Source organism: Melanerpes formicivorus, unplaced genomic scaffold, assembly GCF_026170545.1.
Source record: "Melanerpes formicivorus ecotype bairdi unplaced genomic scaffold, bMelFor1.0.p_v2 SCAF_27, whole genome shotgun sequence".
Taxonomy (NCBI): domain Eukaryota; kingdom Metazoa; phylum Chordata; class Aves; order Piciformes; family Picidae; genus Melanerpes; species Melanerpes formicivorus.
The window spans coordinates 3,077,455-3,100,332 of record NW_027142379.1 but is presented as its reverse complement, the minus strand read 5'-3'; the positions used below and the strand labels follow the sequence as shown (position 1 = coordinate 3,100,332).

Here is a 22,878-nt window from a genome sequence, read left to right as displayed (position 1 = left end):
TTTTTAGTGAAGTGAATGGGTTTTAACTTTAAACCCCATTGATCCACAGCTAAAGCAAAACTCTGCTCATGGTTTACTCCTGTAACACTTCATGGGACATTCTTACAGAGAGGTGGTGGTACCATCTAGTTATTGATTTACTTATTGTTTAACTCTGTCTCCAGTTAGTCCACCTGTTGCACTGTACATGTGAAATCACACTTCTTGAGTGCACCGGTTTCCAAACCAGTTGTCTTCTCCCCATAACATGAGAACAACTTCCATAAAGGTTCAGTTCTCTTCATAGTATATTCAGCAAATGCAGTTTGGTCCAACTTCTTGCACATACTGTTGTGGGCGGGTGAAAGAACACATCTGAGCATTTATATATTAACAGAGCACTTGTGCCATTTGGAACCAGAGAGCAGACTGATCTCAGTGAAAAGAAAAGCCTGCTCAAATTCCCTCAAGCTTTGCCTAATGTACTGGTATCATCTTGCTAGTGGTTGCCTTGCTCTGGCAGAAATCCAGAGTTAGCAGCTGAAGAAGGGATGAGATAATGACCTCTGAAATATTGATCTGGTATGCTGGCGACACAGCAGATTTCTCAGTAGTGAACCCGGGTACAGCACTGTTATTGATTTTGCACAACACATCTAGTGTATAGCTACACATCTAGTGTATAGCTTGACTATGGATTATATTTTTTTGAGTGTGCAGCTGCATACTTGTAGCTGATGTGTCAAAACTAAAATGTGCTGATTTTCTTTCTTTACCAGTGCTGCTGGTGAATAGGTGAACTTGTGACAAGAGGAATGATGCTGAGGGGTTTGGGAGGGGGAGAGAGGGGGGTGTATGACAGGGCTGGAGGAATGTCTGGCTTCTTAATAGTGACATACAGACCATAAATCCATCCTACTAGCAGGCAAATGAGCCACTCAGCTACTAGTGTGCACTTTGTCAAACCCACTCATTCCTAGTTTCATATCCTGTATCAATTACTCTGTCCTGTGTGGCTCCCCTGTCTCATTTTCACTCTGTTGGTCATCTGCCCAAATTCTCTTGATGTGGAAGGATAGAGAGCAGGCAGAGAGGGAAAGGAGGGAGGGAAGGTTCTCATTACAAATCAAGGTATGAGATGACACTTTTAAATCCGTAGAGCAGAACAACTCCAGTGACAGTTAAAATGAAGTAGTTATTCAGTCTCCTCAGTCCATTCCCTGAAATGGTATTGTTTATGACAGTCCCCTAACATTATGTCATGAGTTTGCAAATACACAAGCATGGCATATGATCATTCTCCCCAAAGAAATAGCAAAGGCAGCATGAAGGAACAAATGCCGCCTTGCAGGTTTCTGTTTCAGCCAGGGCTGCAGCTATCACTGTCGGTGATGTCAAGGTTATACCCAAATGTGTGCCTGATGATGTATTTCTTGCTACTTGCCTCACTGCCAAGGCAGCAATACAGTCAACATGAGAAGGATCACGAAGAGGTAACTAGAAGCATTGCCTCACGTCCATTGGAGAAAGCAGTGGCACTGTGTTTATTGTGAGAGCTTTCTGCACATACAACACTCAGCACAATTGGGCCAAGTTTGCAAATTACAGGGCAGGGGGGCTTTGGGGGCTGCATTAGCACAAATGAGTCAGATTGTTCAAAGAAACCAAATAACACAAGCAGCTGGTAAATGCAGCATGTAGCTGATACATATTAAACGGTTATTGTGTTGTGCACAAATAAAATGCCAATCTTCAAAGGAAAGCACAAATCTCCAAGTCATTGGAGAGGTATGAATCAAACAGTGGCCCAAATTCAGAAGAGAGCTCAATAAGTACTGAGTTCCAGCTCCTATTGCTTGCAGTCATCTGTTCAGATGAATAACATTTGCAGTTAGACTAAAGAAAATGGTCCTCTGTGGAAGCTGGTAGTATTATGTACCAGGATTTCACATTAACTCTGCCACATTCTTCTCCCTTGAACTGTTTAATATTTCTTTCACTTGTCAAAATATGTCAACTCCTCCTCCTTGGAAAGTTCTCTACTGACCAAATTTTAGAATTGTTTGTTTCACCCAATTTCACTATTCCCTGGCATTTCTCTACTTACCTGGCTCCTCATATTTTAGTTTATGGACATATTTATATTAGCTAAGGTCATTAGCCATGAGATAGAGCTTCAGAAAAAATTCCCAGGACTCACTATTTAAACAAATAAAAAAGCATGCAAGCTCAGTTGTCAGTCTTCTGATTTACTTAGCATTTACTTCACGCTTATATGGTGTGATGTTTTGAAACAACCTTTTAAAAGCAAGGGCAGTATGAGGCCAGCCCATCTTTGTGCTTAGGCAGGAAAGCTCTGCCAAATCCAGTGAATATTTTGTGAACACAAATACACAGGTTCATGTAGAGGACTTCCAGTGTTGCCTGGCTGCTGTCCTGGACAGCTCCTTTTCTATGACTCATCAGAGAACTCGGCTGTTCAGCAGCCTCGCCTCTCCCTAGTGGTCCAAATAAGGCTGGCCAGGAAAGCAGCAATGGTGGCTTAGAGGGCAGATATACACCAAGTGTATCCATGCCTATCACAGGAAGTCAGGGGCTTCTTCTGGTTTGGTCTCCCAACAGAGGAAGATAGATGTGCTAGAGCCCCTAATGATGGGCTGGAAACTCTCAAGAAATATTTTGCAAGCCTTCAGGGAACTAGAGGACAAAAATTAGACTTAGAATATATTCAGAATGTATCTTAGTTTAATTTAATCAAGCTTTGAAATGGTCATAATTAAGTTGATGCACGCAGTGACATAAAATTCTGACTTCTTTTTTAGTGTTGTGATCTGAAATGGCTTTAACTCAAACTCATTGCAAAATAAATAGGAATAAGTATGGCTACTGCAAAGATTTACTTTGTTGCCCTCTCAGTCTTCCCTTGTGTAGGCAGTTCCTGAGCCCGTTGTCAATTTGTGCATGTTTCATAAAATTGGCATGGGGGTTGGTATTCATGAACTGCCTCTCAGCTCTCAAATAAAATACTGTGTAAGGCTGTGTAACAGAATTTCAGTGTGGGGCCAGCCAGAGTAGAACTGAACTATCATGCAAGAAGAGCATGAGATTTGGCCTGGCACTGAAAGCTGAGAGATTCTCTCTCAGGATAGGTTAGAATCATACAGCCATCTCCTCATGTAGATATTAAGATCAGTACTCAGTTGTATTTGTTAATTTGGAAATAACAGCACTTTCTCTTTCATGTTAAATATGCTGCCAGGGAATATTACAGTGATGGAAGAATAACATTTTTTGGTGTGGCAAATAGATGTAGTATGGGTAGTCGTGGTCAGAACATTGAGGAAATACTGTTTTACTCAGACTGCAATTGTGGAAGCTGAGCCAGATTTCTGTCCCCCGTGTCAGTAGTCTGTCTGTGGCTGTTGCCCTCGTACAGTTGTGGCTGAGCAAGCCTGACACAGAAGTGCTGAGCTCTGTTTAATACTCCTGGACTTAGTGCTCTGAAGAATTAGACCTTCTATTCTTACAGTCTCCAGTTCAGTCATGCTGGCAGAGTTGACTTTAATGAGAGCAAGATGTCAGCATCTTCAAAAGCTGGAGAAACAGGGTTTATGTTCCTCCTGTCCCTTCCTTTCTGTGTGTTCCCAAGAGCAATGTGTGCCTGAGAACCGGAAAAACTGCTACACTGACATGTGAAATTTCTCTTTGTTTTCATCAGTCCTCCTGTCCTCAGTGCAAGTGTTGGGCTTAACTCAGGGTATCTTGCCCAGCCAGTCTGGGAAAGGCTGGCAGTTGTGTATGAGGGTGGGGGTGGGGAGAAGAAAGAGTTATTTTTACAGAGCTGTAAATCCAGCACCTTTTGCCAGTGATGCATTCTTTTTTTATGGCTTGTTTCTAAGAAGCTATTGCTGCAACAGCACTGGGTGCAAACAAATTCTCATTTACTCAAGGTTCATGACAGGACAGGTGGTGCATTTTGCACATTTGCAGGACACTTGTAAAGGAAATCTAGAGTGCACTTTCCAAAAGCTTCAGCTTGAAATGCAACAGTTTCCATGCTGCCTGGAGCTTCAATGTCAAAGAGATTTCTATTTTTAGAGAGAGATTCTACTCAAAGAGCTATATAAGGCTGTGCTGGGGAGACCATTACTTTTTTGTAATATATGAGAATACATGTTACTCAGTGAGGGAGAAAAATTCTATGTAAAACTGAAAGCCAGAAAGAATTTCTGACTTGGATTTCTTTTTTTGGGGAAAGGGAACTGAGAAGAGGACTAAAGACTTACTATTTGGTTTTTAATATTCTCATTTCCCTCAAGTTCTTGAAACAAGTGCTTTAAGCCAATAAAAATGTCAGAGAAGGCATGAGTGATGATGCAAGAGGGAAGAGAGTTCCGAGCATAGTTTGGTGCCAAAGGATGTCCTATGCTAACAGGTGACAACACTGGAAACACCCAACAAATGACTGTCAGGTCCTTCATGGGAATCTAGGTAAAACTTGATGTTACAGATTCAGTTTTTCCAATGACAGTTTTTGTAGTTATCCTGAGTACAAAGTGCATCTAAAGTGACTGGGCACTGCAGAAAAACAATCAGATAGCATGGTCGGGGAGCTAAGAATAGTAGTCAGTGACAGAGTGGAGCAGTGTCTGAAATGCTGGGTTGCAAGGGAGCTTTCTTCTGAAGCCTATTTTGTTTCTCACGTAGAATCATTAAGCAAACACATAACTGTTATCTTTCAGCCTTATTTCATATGAATATATAGGGAAAAGGTCTGAGCAGAATTGGTTAAATCTTTGTTCTCAATTAACTTTCTCCATGTTATTTCTATTGCAGTTTTTAAATGAACTGTTTGGCTTCCAGGGAATAATTTGCCTATGTAGCAAGTGAGACTTTCTGGTCTGGCTGAACTTTCAGAGGCAACCCAGGTAACACTAGCTTTAGGAGCTGTTGTCAGTGTTAGCACAGCAGCTGGGGCAAATATGGTTTTGCTTGTGTAAGGACTAGATGAAGTAACAGAGCTAAATTAAGGACAGTGGATCCATTTCTGCTGTAGTCTGACACGTCTCCTGTGATGATCTCTAGCTGTAGGGAGGACTGAACTGATGCTGATCTTAACTTCTCTTGGGTTTCTGCATCTGGTTTTATATTGTCTAGCTAGCTGTGACACAGTCTGTTTAAATTCAGGTGAATAAAATTATGAACAACTCAACTATCTAAATAAGGGGTGAAAAAAAACACAGCAATTGGAAGTGATGTCTGTTTTGCAGTAACATAAAGAGCAGTCTGGTGTTGTGCAGAAGATAAGACAGGGCAGACTAGTCAGTGGCAGAGCAGAAGCACAGACAGCAATTGCTGAATAGTTTGAAGTTGGGAAATTCCTTCATCCACTCACTGCATTGAAGCAGGAATAGCAGGAGAAATAGCACTTTCTACTTTAACATTTGTTATTCAGAATAAATAGAATTTCTGAAATTGAAATGTGCTTTTAGAATGCTTTTGAATATGTTGACATACTTGCACTGTCTTATTACTAAAAGTACGAGACGCAGGTATTTTGGGGAACTACTGCTTTAGCCAAACTATTGTGTACACAGGTACATTTGCACATTGATTGGTGAAATTATCTTCAATTCCTAACTGTGCTGGTTTTGAATATAGGGCAGAAACAGGTCAATTAGATAGCACTGCTGGCATTGTGAGCGTTGTTATAGTACTGGGTCTGCACCTAAAGAAAGAGGTAACTGGAGGGGCAGGTGAGCTGCCCCGGCTTCCCGAGGAAATAGATTGGGAAGACATGGGATAGCTGCAGGGGCAGGTGAGCTGTACCAGCTTCCCGAGGAAATGGATTGGGAAGAGATGAGATAGCTGCAGGGGCAGGTGAGCTGTACCAGCTTCCCGAGGAAATAGATTGGGAAGAGATGGGATAGCTGCAGGGGCAGGTGAGCTGTACCATCTTCCCGAGGAAATGGATTGGGAAGAGATGAGATAGCTGCAGGGGCAGGTGAGCTGCCCCGGCTTCCCGAGGAAATGGATTGGGAAGAGATGGGATAGCTGCAGGGGCAGGTGAGCTGCCCCGGCTTCCCGAGGAAATGGATTGGGAAGAGATGGGATAGCTGCAGGGGCAGGTGAGCTGTACCAGCTTCCCGCGCTTTTACCAGAGCAACACCGCCTCGAGGCGGCAACGGCCGAGAACTGCAGCGCTCAAGGGCCCAGAACTGCAGCGCTGAAGTGAGAAGGGGAGCCCAGCGCGGGCTATAACAAAAATTTAAGGTAGTTTCAGGAATGAATCACTATAAAGTGAAGGAACTTAGTCATAATTCCACAGTATGGTTCTGCTAAAGGTCTTTTACAATGTCATATTAATTCTTGGCGCAGTGCCAAAGAAAACAGCTCCTCATCCTTCCCAGTCTGTGTCGAAGCAATTAACTCTGCTTTGAGCTGGAACTTTTTCCCCACTTTTCTGTGAAGTCCCTCCACACTTTCTCTCGGCTCCCTGAGAAAGCACCCAAGAAATCTTACCCGTGGCTGCCCTTCTTTCTTCTTAAATGTCATCATGTGCTGCTGGCTTACTCTGCAGCACAGACATGTTCCTAACTTGATCTACTTTGCAGCTGTCTCAGGCAGGAATCCCAGGCTGCCTCTCCCCAGTTCCTGAACCGTTTCCTTCTGGGATTAAACAAATCTCTGCACTGTTTCCCAAACGAGTAACTGCTTGAGATTCTAGATGTTAATTCTGACTTTTGTTGGTGATGCATTCAGGTGGCAGAGAACCTTATCCTTGTCCCTTTTATTAAACAAAACAAAACAAAACAACAAAAACCACTAGTAATTTTGTGATATTCTACAAGATTTTAGCAAATTTTGTTTCATGTGGTCAGTCAGTTATCTCAATGTATTCTCAATTTACTTTCTCAATGCATTCTCTATTAACAGGGTATTTTCTTCTGAGATTTTGCTGAAGAGTTCACTCATGTTCAGCCATACAAATAGTAAATGGTTGGACAGAGCATCAAAAATTTTTTATATGAAGGAAGATATTTTCTGTTCTGAGAACTGTGTTAGAAACCATTCAGCTATGTGTCACCAGAAATAGCTGACTACTGTCTGTACAGCACAAGCCTCAGGGTGGGGATTTTCCTCTAAATGTATGTGAGACCACCAAGATAATAATGGTGTTAACAGTTGCATGTAGGTGTTTGTGGCCAGGATGGCTTTGGCCACCATAGGGTCACTGTGTATGATAGTACATATAGTGCACATAGAACCTTGTGTTACAGGTCTGGATGCTAAGCACGTGTATGATGTAACTGACGGGAGGACAATAACTTACCTCAACTGGGCTCTTTAGGTCTTGTATCAAAATAGGAAGTAGTTGAAGTAGCTGATAGTGATAGTGAAAATAGCTGAAAGTGCATTGACCAGTCAGATGTACAGCAAAGAGTAATGTCTAGAAAACAGGCCATGGATTTTACTAAGATAGTAAAAACAGGATCTGGAAAGGGGAAAAAGACTCTTAGGGCTACCTAGCAGGGAATGGGCAGTGTTCAGTGTGAGGGAGTGAAGAGGATATTCCAGACACGGTCTGAACATGGCTGCTTAAGAAGCAGCATCAGCTGCACGATAGCTGCTTTAAATGACATCTGTTTTGAAGAAAAAAAAATACAGAAAACCAACCCTCAGAGCAGAGTACTTCCTGAGGTTATGAACTGGCTGGTGTTAGCTGCCTCTTTTCCTCATCAGTTTCTCTTAGCAAGTTACTGTGATCCCCAGAACATCTTAAACTGCAGTGTGACACTACTTGTATATTTTGGACAGAGTAAGAAGTGCTCAACAAGCTGTTGAATTGGGATTTGCATATTTGTCTTGCAAAATTACACTATTGGGATAGGCATGATGATATTGTCACCAGCTGCTATCTTGAGATGAAAACACCTCTAGTGATAGGGCTTTTAAACATTAAACAATACTGAAGATCCAAGACTCTCCATTTATTGATAATTATGACATTTTTGTATTCCTGTTGCTTGGGTGTGCACACATACAGTGCTCTTTGTACAAGGCAGGATAATGTAGTTCAGACTCTTAAATCAGGTAATAGCACAGACCTTCACTCTAATTGCATGCTGTTTTAATGGAAAGCTTTACTGCTATTACAAAGTTTAATTCTCCTTAGGAAGCAGATGAGTCTACCATTTTCTTGTTAGAGGTTTTTCAAGTCAGATTATATTAGAGATGGCTTGTTGAGAGAAGTTGTTCCCTCAAGGCTTTGTTCTCCTCTCAAGCAGTAGAGGGCAGTGAATCCACTGCGCAGAAAAATAAAAATGTCCGACCTAGGAAAATCATTACCCTTTCCTTACAATCCCACTTCCTACTCAGTCCCGATCAGAAATGGCAGGGTACACACAAAGTGAATTACAAACCTGTGAGGCATGATGATGATGTGTTTTTTTCATTTAATGGAACCAATGTAGGCACAATTAGAGAAACTTTTTTTTAAGTAACAGTTATTTTGCTGTTTGCTGCCCTGCATATATAGTTTAAAACTGCCCTGTGAAGTTTGAGATTTTGTCTTGATATATTACAAAAAGGAGTAGAGGAACAAGACAGATGGAAAAAAAATGGGAGATAAGGCTAAAATTAAAACTCAGGGAACATAGCACTGAGAACACAAATAATACAGTATCTGCAGCTACACTTCTGGGTTGCTTTTTTGTAATTTTCCTTATCTGAATATTTTTTGAGAGAAGTGAAATATGAACACTAAAAGCTGCTCAATTACTGCAAAGGGGAGTTAAAGGAAAAAAATAAAGTAAAATTAAAAAGCAATCAATCTAAAAACAAAAAAAAAGCTGGGGACTTTTCCTCATCAGGACAGACATTCTCCCCAACACTGTGGAATTTAAAACTCATTTTTTCAAAGAGGAATATTTAGATGTGGAATATTCAAGTAGCTATATTGAGAAGCATCCTAAAATAATTTGTGCTGAAGGTATAGCATGTTCACATTGCACATTAAATGTTTTGCTACTTACTCAGTACCATTCTCACATCTCTTACTATGGTTTGTACAGTCTCTTTAATAGCAAGAATCAGAAGCTTGGTCTAACTGAGAGAGGGACATTTCATCTTTTCTCTTTTTTGTCCTCACTAAGTCCATTTTGATACAGCATTTTTTCTCTTTCACTGTCTTCTCACATGGTTTTTGATGTGGGGACATAAGGATTTTCACCAAACCTCTCTAGGCAGGAATAAAATCCCCATGGAACTGAAAATTGGATATTATCATTAATAACAGATCTCCCATGAGCTTCCGTATTTCCTTACACAAAGCATACCACACTTTATTGCCACAAGATTCCATCTTTGATTAGAAAACTATTAATGTTGTGCTCATAGACACCAGGGAAGGATTTTTCTTACAAGCCTTTCAAGGCATTTATCACTATTATCTGGCTGAACTTAGCAAGGTTAGATCCTTTAGAAAACAGAACGTGTCTTGCTGACACCAGTTCAGCTACAAAGGTTTTGGACAATGCTTAGAGTGTTTCTAAACTAAATAAGGAAAGACTGGAGCAGGAGGTAGGTGGTAGGGGTTTTGTTGTTCCTTGGGCTTTTTTTCTGCAGAAAAAGGGGAAACATGATACTGGACCATATTAATGGGGCAGCACAATCTGTAGAACATGGGAGGTAATTATTCATCTCTATTTGGCACTGCGAGTACTTGTCAAGTTCAGAAAGATGTGTGCAAATTGAAAAGGATCCAAAATAGAGCAGCAAGTGTAGTAGAAGAGTTAGAAAGCATGACCTGTAATGAAGCTGTAGAAGAATTTAGTGTATCCAGTACTTCTCTTTTGTTTAAAAAAAAATAAATTAAAAATTAAAACACAACTCTAGGGAGAATTTAACCTCTTCACCACAGGAAATGATTATAAGAAGGCAGTACAATTATTTATTTATTTAGGTTAAAACCAGCAAGAAGTCAACTTTACAGCAAAGAAAATTTTAGCTTACTTACTCAATATTTCTGCAAACCATGATAGACTTTGCTAAATTAAGGGTCCTGGAAACTCCTTCATTGGAGGATTTTAGAAGAATTTAAGCACATTTTGGTCAGGAATTGTATAGGCTTACTTAAACTTCAGGGCTAGAAGCTGTATTTCAGTGGTTCTCAAGTGAATTTTTAGATGTGGGGTCAGTGTGGCTCGAATCAGTGGAGCATGTAATCTCTCAAGGTGCAAGCAGGCCCATAACCTTACGGGAAAAGGGAAGCACAACCAGAAGCCCAATTCGGCGGGACTTTACCAAAGCTGCAGTTGCCACAGTGACTGAAAGGGCCCATACAGACATGTCTTGAATTGTACTCTAAACACAGTCTTGTTTCATCTCAAACGTATTTTTGATGGAAAGAGTGCCTTTAACACAAATCCTTGAAAATGATAGCCGAAGCAGGACCACTTTACCTCTGTGTCTGAGAAAATAACATCAAAGAAGATAAATGCATTCCTTTCTAGTGCTCCCTATGCTCCAGACCTGCACCTGGGTCGGAACAATGCTTGTTATCAATACAGGCTGGGGGATGAAGTGACAGAAGGCAGCCCTGTGAAGAAGGACTTGGAAGTTCAGGTAGATGAGAAGCTGAACATGCTCTCCAGGTTTTGCTTAAACTCTTGTTAAGGAAAGGTGACATGGTTTAGTTGTCAGGAGGTGTTAGGTAATAGGTTGGACTTGATGATCTCTGAGGTATTTTCCAACCTGGTTGATTCTATGATTCTATGTATTCAAAAGTATAGTATATAACAGCAAGAGACAGGGAGAACTTGCTACATACAATCTTAAACACGCATATTAAGATGCTTTCTTACAATTAATCACTGAATAAGAAGCATCTGGTTCTGAGTGAAGTAAATTTATGAGGGGAATCGTAAATGAGATGACATCTTAGAGCAAGGCTATATCTTAACATAAAAAAATAACTCTTGTATTTCTTTTGGAACTCTGCTGTCCCAAGCCAGATATGAGAACAAACAAGAGATTAGTTGTATTTCCCAGTCTGAAAGTCCCTTAAAGCAGTCTACTGGGAAAAGTGGGTCTGAAAACCACTGGCGTTTTTTCAGCCTAACCTTTTGGGGTTGTGGTGAATTAAAAAGGGTAACATTCTAATTTTAGTAGAGTTTTAAGTAGACTTGTGAGAACTCAAAGGAGGATTGAGCTTGCTTACTCATATGGAAGTGATCGTTAGTTGATTTTTTCCCTTAGATTCAATGGATATTGACATTGATACATACCCCACTATCATATCAGCAGATAAGGAAATGACCAAAGGTGGCCTGCAAAAGGCAGGTATCATTCCTTTGAGCCCTCAGTATGGCCCAAGTGAGAGCAGCTGCAAGTGCAGTTCTAGCAGGGAGTTTGACAACCATAATGATGATGCTACAGGCAATTTCTTTGCATGTTATGTGCTCCTCCAGAACAGATGGCACCCAATAAGTACACGAGACCTCCTACTCCATTCCATCATCAGGAATTTATGTTAGAGTGTTAGAATGTAAAGGATAATAATCTGGATTTTCCATGCAGTTGGAAGAGGCATTGGCTGTAGAAGCTAAATATAATGCAGATACCCACAAAAAGGCTAGGCAAAAGAAATCTCTTTTCACTTACCATCTAGGTAATGGCCATCACTGTCAACCATCTGTAGGAAAATGTCCCTTTACATAGATTTTGCTTGCCAGATCAAACATCTGCCCTACTTTCCACTTAAGGCATCTCTAGCTCTAGTATGTTGAATCAGCAGTATTTGCTTTGTTTAAAAGAAATTAGTCAACCCCATAACAAAACATTCCTCACTGTTTTTCCTTCTTCTGTTTAGCCAAATGTGCAGGCTTCTTCTGAAAGCACAGACTCCAGCATTTCCAAATGCTAAAGGTCATCCTGAAATCTCACAGCCTACTTACTGTACAAAAGCCAAGCAAGGAAATATTCAGAACGTCTTTGGAGAGCATTAGCCTAACATGTAAACTTCCAGCCACTTCAATCCCATGTGACTCATGGGATTAATACAAATGTCTTCATTTCCAGGAATCTCCAAATGAAACACACTTAAGAGATCATCTTATCTAATTCTTCCTTTTTCCACAAAGAGTTGAGATACCAACTTTGAGGTGAACCTATGTGGGCTGTTTTAAACAGGGTAGATTGTCGGTTTTATTTAATGGTGAAATGAGACTAGTCCTACACTGTATTTTGCCATTAAATACCTTTTTTGATGTGTTCTTCAGGTAAACAGATGAAGTGTTGAATACATGCTTTAATATTCTATAGTTACAGAGCATGGTCCTAGCAGTGTTGCCTGTCCTTTGTAATTCTGTTGTCAGGGAACACACTCGGATCTCTATAGGCTCAAATAGGTGACTTACCCTGATGATAAAGATATTTATTGATATTTTTGGCCTATTTATCACTGCTTGAAGCCATCAGGGAGAGTTCCTCTCTGAAGTATAGGAAAATAAAAAAAATCTATGTGTAGACACCCACACACATTTTCAGATGACTACAATTGTTGCTGCAAAGAAAATGCCTCCAGCTGCTGATAATTGGACCTGGCTCACTGCTGAGTCCTCCAAAGGATATTATAAATAAATAAATAAATAAATAAAAAGGAAAGGAAAAAAATATACCAATGGGAGTCAGAATTGCTCATATTCTACTGTGAGAGAGTAGAACTTAGTTTATTATCTGTAATACTCTCCACAAAAAGGTGAAAACAGCTGTACAAATTGATTAAAGAAATATCTCTTTCAGTAGGAAAATTTCACTCAATGCATCTCAGTAGCCCTTGGACAACGTTTAGTGAAATGGGAACTTGAACAAAAGAAAGAAGACCCCCAGAAAACTGTTGTCTAAATATGTTCCAAAGAAGGAGTATTCAGTTTGTTTGGAAGCCTTGTTCATGATGGGTGTGCTAAAGCTAAACAACAGGAGGTGAATCTGTAAATCATGCCAAGGAGTAAAGCAAGTTGGAAGACTGTAAAGTCACAGTGTGTAGAAGTCCTCATTAGCTCACTAGTGAGTTTTTGTTGTGCTTTTTTGTTGTTCTTTTTTCTTTTTTCTTTTTTTCTTTTCTCTTCAATCAGATATAAATAAATGTGCAATATGGGATCAAGCTTGCAGTGGCTACCATGAGAACAGAAACCATGCTGTATGCAGCTGTTTCACATTCTGTTCAGAGACTATAAACTCTTTCTAAACTTTTGTATAAGCTTCCACTCTGATAATTTTCAATGCTAGACCAACTGTACTTAACAGACCATGTTGCCTGTCTTTTCATATGTCACTGCCCTTCTGACACTCAGCGTTAGAAACAGCAGTGCTATAATATCCTCTGAAAGGAGTACCCTGAGTTATATCCTCAGCATTGCTCAATGGTTTGTGAGTGCGCAGGAATTCTGAGCTTCAATTCAGCTCAAGCTCCCGGCCTTTGAGTTCCCATCACCATTACTGTAAAAGGTCAACTTATGATTGGCAGCCAGATCATGCCAGCCCAGATATGGGATGCAGCACTCATGTAAATCCACAAGGAACAAAGGCTCAGCCACACAGAAGGCTGCCAGACACCAGGCCTGATTCTAGTTCTCTTTGATGTAAAACTCACCAGATGAACTCTGTGCAAAGTGATACATGCATAAGATTAAGGCAATAATTTTTAATGCTTTACATCTACATTACACTTCTAAAGTTTAACAAGACTCAGAGTTTTTATCTCTCTTTTTCTCTGATCATGAACCAGGGTTCCTTGTGCAAGACTAAGGTTATTAACTCTTACTATTTTAGCACCATTATATAACTTTACTCACTAGAGTCTCCTGCTGCTAGAAAATCCTTCGCTCAGCTCTATTTTCCACTTTTTCCATGCTTATCTTTTATGTGGGTACCTTCAGGTTCTTTTAAGCTTTACATTCTGATAAAGAAATATATTGAAATGTGGCATAGAGCTCTGTACATGATTCCATCTCTGAACATTAAAGAGAGGTGATACAACCTTCCTATTACTGTTCTGATGAGCAGTCTATGTGAAATGACCATTGTCATTCTTTACAGTTTTGGGGTTTTTTCCACATCTCCATTTCTAAATCCTGTGACTGGAACCTAAACTCATGGCACTGGTAACACAGCATCTGTACCTGGCTGGCTCCAGATCTTAGCTGGAGAAACCTACCTCTCCTGTTGTTGTTGGCAATGGGTCTCAGCATTTCCCTAGTGGTCTCTGTACCTTTTATTCTGTCCTATTCTTTCTCTAGTTTGTATAGAAGTTGGACACTTGAATCATTTTAGCAGATTCAATTTAGAACTTGATTTATGATTCTCTTGCAGAAGGTAATAAAAAGGTCTAAGTGTTTTTCACGCTGAGAGGATGTGCTTTTTGAACTGGTATAACAAATATCACAACCATTAATTTGAGCATCTCATATGATCATATGAAATCATTCAGTTTTGTGGCAATAGAACCCATATTAAGATATTTTTACTTCTGTTGGCTCTATTTTATATTTCATTATATTCACAGGAATGTGAATGTGTACTGGCTGACAGTTATATGTGCTGTGGTTCAGCCAACTATCACAGTAGGAATCTAATTATAAACAGATAGCCTTTGTGTTAATTAATGCTAGTATGTTTATACAAATTATGTGCTTGAGCACTCTGCTGGGCTATGACTGTTAAGGCCTGTCATATGCTACTTCTGGCTGGGAAGATAGATAGGAATCAGTATTTATGAGTTGTAGACTGAGCTCCAAAAGATAGGGAAACCAAAACTCCAACCATTTTGTAGAAAGCTGGTCTCTCAAATGCATATACAAGAGGTAACACTGTATGCTTTGTTGGTTAGCTGCACATATATCGTTGTATGGATATTCTACAATCACTGTCATGTAGCCTGTGCAAAGATGCTTGTTCTAGAAACATAACTAATGCTAATGTTTAAGAAAACAAGTATTGTGTCAAACTGATACTAGTAGCTTTGTATTTTGTGGAAGTTTAGAAGAGGAAGGTAGATAGGCTACTTGTCCTTCATTTAATTATGAACTCTTAAGTATGCACATTTTACACCTTCATGTTTCAAAGTCATAAGCATAATTGTAAAAACTTGAGTTTTGCCTCCTGTGTATATGGCCATGGGAATTTAATTATGAACTTCATTTAAATATGAACTATTAAGTATGTAGCTTTTATAGCTTCACATTTCAAAGTCACAGGCATGGCTGTGAAAACTTGAGTTTTGCCTCCTGTGTATATGTCCATGTTTGGACACAGTCATTGGCTTATATGTTTAGAAAGTCACATTGAATTTGAATTAACTAAACCAAATCTCCTTGTAAAACTCGATTAAAATTGCTCTGTTTCACTTGGTTCCACATGAAAACTGAAGAAACAACAAAGCATTTTCAGGCTCATTTGAAACTGAGCTAAGGTTCTCCTAGCTTGCTTATTTGTGGAAGGGCTTGTACTCAAGTCTACTTGGGTTGTTTGGCATTCCTTCAGGGGATCCCCACAGGAAAATTTGCTTCCTACAAAAAGAGAAACCACAGTTTAAAAACTGATATTAAATTACTTTTCTGTTTTTGAAGTGTTTTTTACTTTTTAAAATGTATCTTCAGGCAAGGTTACAAGCTCTCCACTGATGGAAAATTAGTAAGATTGAATTGCTTTCCAGGGCTTGTAATGGGTTCCTGTCTCATAATTCAACAAGCAGAACTATTTTTGCAGCTAGAATCTGAACTATTAGAGATCAACTGAATTTATGCACTGTGTTGTAACTGTAGTGGGCACATAATGCTTAGGATTTATTATATGAGGAGTTTGGTTTTAGCCTGGGGGCTAATTAGCACTTCACATGTTGAGAAAACATGCACATGCTTCTGGACAGAAGAGAAATCAGAAAAGCCATTTTGCTTAAGTTCTATCAGTTGAATGTTCTGTCTGTACCTTTTTCATAAACAAAAAGCCTCCATGTCTGACAGCTTTTGCAGGGGGGATCTCTAAACAAAAACGTATCAGTGATGAAGCTAACAATCACCCACAGGGAAAAGACAGGAGGAGGTTGTAGCCAGGTGGGGGTTGGTCTCTTCTGCCAGACAACCAGCACCAGAACAAGAGGGCACAGTCTCAAGCTGCACCAGGGAAAGTTTAGGCTCCAGGTGAGGAGAAAGTTCTTCACAGAAAGTTATTTGCCATTGGAATGGGCTGTTCAGGGAGGTGGTGGAGTCACTGTCCCTGGAGGTGTTCAAAAAGGGATTGGACGTGGCACTAGAAGCCATGGTTTAGTTAGTCATGAGGTGTTGGGTGATAGGTTGGACTTGATGATCTCTGAGGTCTTTTCCAGCCTTGCTGATTCTGTGATTCTATGATCTAGCTGCTAGTGTACTTCACAATTCTGTAACTGGTTTGGGGATTGAATTGTGATAGACAAACATTACAAAAATATGACTGACATAAAGATGTTAATGTAGTCTTAGTAAAGGCTTTTTGTGTATTTCAGGAGAGCAGCCAATACACTAGTGCAGGGTTACAAAGATGAACTTGTTTCATGTGGTTTTAATCAAATCTGGGATGTTTGGAATTAAGGGTCACCACCCTGCAAGGCACCTTGAGAAGAATTGCTGTTTCAAATAAGGCCATTGCTGACATGAATGTGGACTGAAAGTTATGCTTTGTTAGAAACCAGGCATAACAACCAAACCAAACAAACCAGGGAGAAAACCCACATATCAACAGAATATCTCAATTTGTATTTAACAATAATTTACAGTACATTAAAGAAGGAAGATGGTTTCATTGTCCAAGAAAACAATAAACGTGACTTGTTCAAGCACATCTAATATATTATACAGTAATGATTCTCAACAGTTCTGTAGCCAAGCCATACTTGAAAAGAAAAACCTGGCAGGATGTGTTCTCTATTATATCTACTTCACCCTGCTCCCAAAGTTGGCTGTAGTATCCTCCTTGCCTCTGCTGAGTGCAGCAATAGCACTGAGCTTGGGCTAATAAATCTGATTACACCTAACTGACTGTGAATGAGTGGCTCCTGTATCCATTCACTGTGCTCCCCAGTTCTCCCTTTTTCATGACAGTGATACAAGGACAGCTGAATCAACCTTATGAAGTGAATGGCATGACATCTCCGTGGTGTGCCTGATGATGCTAGACGCTCTGTGCAGAGCCACAGCTCATCAGGTACCACAAACTTCCTCTGGCAAGGGCTCATTTTAGGTGGCTAATAGGTCATGGTGCATTGCTTTCAGTGTATTCGAATGAGGAGTAGATAAAGGTTGACCAAAAAAATGGATCTTCAGTTGATGGTAAAAGTATAGGGGTGTTAGGTGAGACAGGTATGAGTTAGGGTCTGCAGGATTTGGATCAAAAGTTAAAGTTACCATTGTTTCTGTCAGTGGTGCTGGATAAAGAGGTGAAGATAACATCAGAATCCCAAAATTCATAGGCTTGTTCTAGATTTTGCTTTCATCTTCTGAAATAAATGAATGCTGGACATGTACAGCTTCATACACTGCAGTTTTATCAGGTCATGAGTAGTTGTTGCCCATTTGTTGCCTAGCTATCCTGAGTGCAAATAAACAAACTACCCAAGGTAGGAATAATTCTCTGTGGTGGGAAGAGCTAAAATCTTGTTCTGGAAGACTTAAATAAGCAGATGAAAATAGGTTCTGACACATTATACTGGGCTGTTCTGGCATAAAGCTAGCCTTGGGTTTTGGCCAAAATTTATATCAAAATTTTGTTAGCATTAAAAAAAATGAACCCATCCAAGGAAAAAAGCTCAAAGATAAGACTGCAATAACATATGACAGACCTCTGTGTAACTTTTCCACCAGACTCTGCAGTGCCCATTTACTTGTGGAAGAGGGTTGTTGGATTTTTCTGTGAGGATGGGAGCAATCGTCCTCACAGTGGCCATGGGAAAACTAATAGCACAGCTACCAGCAGGGCAGGCTTCATGTGGAAATTTCTGCCTGCTTTATCCATTGTGTCCTTGTGAGAGTAAAATGCAGGTTTTAACAGAATACTGAAAGCTTGAAGTCTCCAGTTAGTTCCCTTGACACAAAAGATTTTGTGAAGAAGAAAGAAACACAAGAAAAAGGGAGGCAGGAAAGCAAATATCTATGTGTGGCCAAAAGATGAAGTTCATTTGAATCTGAATATCTAACAATTTAAAATCAAACATCAAAATTTACAATTATGTGTGAAACAGAGAAGATAGAAGGAAAATAACAACTATTTTCCAAGTGTCTCCACTTAGGAAGCATTGTAAGGGAGCTCTCATGAAGACTGCTGAGGAAGCCCCAGCCATGTCTGGATGTTCTTGGCAAGGAATGATGACACCAGTGCTAGTGTCAGGCAACTTGTTCAAACTGTGGTCACTTCAGTGAGCACCAAGAATGCCCATGGCATATGAAAGCCAGTGGGTTATGCCATGGGACAGCATTGACCTGACTTCTACTGAGTAGTGTAATGATCTTGATACATGCACATAAAACACTGCAGAGCGCATATGAGGTCTCTTGCTTTCCAAATTTAGCTGCACAGGAGGAACTGTAATGTTTTAATTTATTTTTTCCAGTGCACTGAATATAATCCAGCCCTTCCAAACTGAATGCTTAGAACATTTGTGTTGTATGAGAATTTGTTCCACTGTCTTGAAATTTATGTACATTACAATTTTGTGTACAGAGGTAGTAAACCAGTAATGCTAGTAAATTCTGTCTGAAAGGTAGCTGCCAATTTGCAGTTACATTATTGAACCCAAACAAAGAAATCTAGGCAAAAAAATGTCCTAAATAGGACAAGATGCTTACATCAGTTAATGCTGTAGGATTCAGCATGCTGTAGTTTGCCAGGATATTAGTATATTTTTGGTTTACTTCTCCCTGCCAAGCCTACTTAAATACTGATGCATGCTGTAATTGAGCATTGCTGTTTGCAAACATCTATAGGTGATTTGTGCTGGGAATTGGCAACTTCTGTATTTCCTATCAATGCTTTCAAAGGTGTGTTTGGCTGATGGTTGTTTGGATGTATAATACATAAAGTAATCCATTTTTGTGTGTGTGTACTGTGCTATTTTGTGACTGAATTGGTTAAGCAGTTTGTGTATTGGGCCATAAAAATGCTTATGTGACTATTCCCAGTGCTGTTCACATTTGGGGTTTGGTTTTGGTGTAAGGGGTAGAAGTGATATTAGGATTCTTTTAGAAAAGCCTTAAGCTTATTAAAAAAGACCAACGAACCACAAAAATCCCCAAACAAATTTGGCACATCTTCAAAGCTGTCTCGACTGTACAGATGTGTTCTTGTTGTGCAGTCCAAATAGTTTTCTTAGACCCCCCACTCGCTGGCTGAAGTAAACTTGCTCAGCTGCATAAATGAAAAAGAATGTCATACTGAGTATGCTTGAAGGCTTGTGAACCAAGTTTAATCTACTGTCATTATCATTTATATCTTCTTGTGCACAGTATTTGTAGCAAAGCAGCTAATGCATTTAAATTACTGCTCTTCCATATTTGATAGCCCTCACAGTCCCAGGCACCACTGTAATCTTCATTGCCTAACATGACTTCCCAGTAGCTCTACCCAGAGCACTTTCTTTCAAATATGCTTTTCCAATTCCTTTCTTTAAAAGCCTGAGAGACTGGAATAAGAAATGTAAGGAGAGATGTATATGTGCCAGTGAACAGGAGGGAAGCACAATAAAGCTGTTTCACATGGTAGAAATTTCCAAAAAGAGGACCCTAACACCACAGTGTCATAAGATATATGAGGAAGGATAGAGGAAAAGGACTGAAAAGACAAGGGGAGAGCAGAAGAAAGTAGAGGAATGCCCATTTTAGAATGTAGCTGGCACTAAGCAATGTAAGATGTTTGAAGACAGATTTTTAGACAAATTTTATTTAGAAGTGGGTTATGTGAGGACAGAGGCTGTATGCTTATGTCTTTGTGTGCAGAAGGAAACAAGAGCAACACACTACAGGTGTTAGAGCCTGAGAAGGGATGAGGAAAAAGTGAGAAACTACTTGAGGCTCTGACTGTAAGATGTGTTCAGATGTGATGAAAGGCACATTTGCAGATAAAGAGCAGTAGTTGGAAATCAGAAGTCTTAAATAGTCCCAGAAAAAGCTGTATCTGGCCATAGTTTAGTTGATTAGATAGTGTTGGGTGATGGGTTGGACTCGATGATCTTGAAGGTCTTTTCCAACGTGGTCTGGTCTATTCTATTCTATTCTATTCTATTCTATTCTATTCTATTCTATTCTATTCTGATGGGACTATTCTGTGTAGACTCTTAACTCATCCCTATCCCTCATCAGCTCTTTCTGTCTGCTGCAATAATCACTGGAACCAGCTCTTCTGCTGGAGCTGTTCAGCATTATTCCACTGCCATGTCCTGCTGATCACATCCATACAAGTGCTAAGCATCTTTATAAAAAGAGTCTGCTGGAACAGTCCTGGGCCCAAGCTAAGAATTTGGTCCTGGCTTCCAAATACCTCAGAATTTTTAAGTGTGAAATTTTACAACCTTCTCACCCAGAGTGCAGAAGGTTTGAAATTAGCCATGCTTTCTCTTGGAGCATGCTAAAAGAGTGGTGGTTTACAGATGTAGTTATATCTTGCTTGTGTACTGTCAAAACCAGACTAGATTGCCATGTAGCTCCTGGCAACAATTAGGCATTTGTCAGCACCATTGGTGCATAACCAAAAAAGGTATTACTCGGAGGGGAAAAAAAAATCTTTGAACCATTTTCAGTTTCTGCTGATGATTGCAAAAATAAAGAGAGCAAAAGAACATTTTAAATTGTGAGCATGGACATTTTCCTCCAGTAAAATAAGCTGTTAGGTTTTCGTAATAATTGGTTTAAATCCCAGTGCTTGAAAAGTTAACCTTTATATAGAAATTCACATTATGTAATGGAACCTGTTTAAGAGCACATTTCTACTCATTAATTTGAACTAACAGAACTATTCTCACCTGTTCTCACACATACTGAAATACACACTGAAAGCCTGGGACCGGTTTTATTGCTTTTCTAGATTGAAGCGTTTAGGCCTCCAAAATCCACCAAGTTGGAGTTCTGCTGGTGCTGTGTGTAATTTTATATTGCTATGAGCTGCTAAGTAATGCGTAAGGGAACTCAGAAAGCTGTGGAATGGCTCACTAAGAGGAGACAGCAACAGGAAAGGGACTAGGGAATAGGGCTTAACTTTCAAATTGTATGTTTGACCTCTGTCACTCATTTGCTTTGCACTGGGGAAAATATAAATGAAACCATTGCCTTTTTGCAAACTTTGAGAAATCTATTTTGCAAAAACTTGCCATTTTGAACCTTGGAAGGAAAGGGGAACTTAACCACAAATTCAAGAACAGTCTCAGGTAACATTTTTTTAATAGACTATCACCACACTTTCTTTGAAATATTTTTCTCCAGATACAAAATATATACTGCTTCCTGCACAAACCTTTTTGAGACACTTGTTTCCTTCAGTTCCCTTCATTTAACTCAGGTTATCTGAAGGTATTAGTGTATTGTTGGGTATTGTATCTGAAGGTATTAGTGTATTGTTGGGTGATTTTTACTGGATTGGGGTTAGTGCTTTGGTCAGGATATTTTTTAAATCTGGAGTTGTTCTTCTAGAGCCGTCTCTGCGGGTGTTCAGCAGGAGTCCTCAGCAGAAGAGGCAAGGAAGAGTTTGCTCTCACTCCTGCTCTCTGATGCTGTTGCTTCTGTTTTCCTTTCATCCACAAACTAAGGCAGCAGCTCCTCAGACTGTGGGCTATTGCTATGGATCCTGAAAAATGACCAATGTCAGCAGGGCCAGGATGGGCCAATGCTACGTGTGCAGTGCTGAACATAATCACATCCTGAGCACATTTGTGACTGTGCTATGCACTGTCTCATGCTAGACAGCACTAATAACTGTCTAACTTGTCAATATACCACAAAGCAAGTCTGTGAAGACTCTGATGTCTGTGATCATATCCAGTTGTGATTTAGGGGGCCTGTTTATTTTAATAGTTCCCTTAGTTCTACTGATGCACTCTAATTGAATTCAACTGAATTATTTCCCTGTCTGCTGCTAGCCTTCTCCCTCCTACAGCTTTCTGGCAACCATGTCCAGGAAAAGCCTTTAAAAGAAGCACAGAACATCTTCTGCATTCTTGTGCAGTGTCAGTTCCCTTGCTACCAGGCAGAGCACTAGATAGGCAAAGAAGATCTTGTTCCACCCGGCCTCCCAAATACTAACCTTGCCGGTCCCCATACTGAGCAGTGCTGTGTGGCAGTAGTAGTAGCAGCAAGATTTTCACTCATACATGTATTTTTAAATGCATTAAAAATATCCAAATTCTATTTTGTTTCTATCCACAATCTACTGCAATGGTTAATTGTGGCTGCAACTGTAGATCTCTCAGCATCAAAAGTAACTCACAGAGCGTAGTATAGCTTAAGCCATACTCTAAGGCATAGAGTCATCTGAAATTACGCAAGATACTTGGGTTTGCAAAAACCTGAGTGCTTCTGATACATTCATGAACCTTGTCTGGCCAGAACATTCTCAACTGATGAAACATTAGACAGGTGGAAGGGGAATGGAGACAGCTTTGAAGAATTTCTTCTTTTAAAATTTGCCTTTGAAGACTATGGGTTATTCTACATGTATTCAGAAGATCTAAATGCAGTCAGTCTCATGACAATTTAAAATGTTCAGCTTTTTCCTGCAAACTTCCTAGGAGTGGGAATTCTGATACATGCAGTCTTGGCAAAATACTGCCCTGGGTTTGTTTTCTAAATGTGAAACTCCCACTGAAATCACTTGGTCACTTTCTAT

The 22,878-nt window shown here is 39.9% G+C and overlaps 1 protein-coding gene and 1 long non-coding RNA gene across 3 annotated transcripts in view; one reads left to right on the top strand and one right to left on the bottom strand.

Annotated features, from left to right (window-relative positions):
- Window positions 1–22,878, bottom strand: part of SYNPO2 (synaptopodin 2) — a 74,426-nt gene that overhangs the window by 32,878 nt on the left and 18,670 nt on the right. The gene's annotated exons all lie outside the window — the stretch shown is intronic.
- LOC137448923 (uncharacterized) overlaps window positions 1–22,878 on the top strand; it is a 32,418-nt gene that overhangs the window by 169 nt on the left and 9,371 nt on the right. The gene's annotated exons all lie outside the window — the stretch shown is intronic.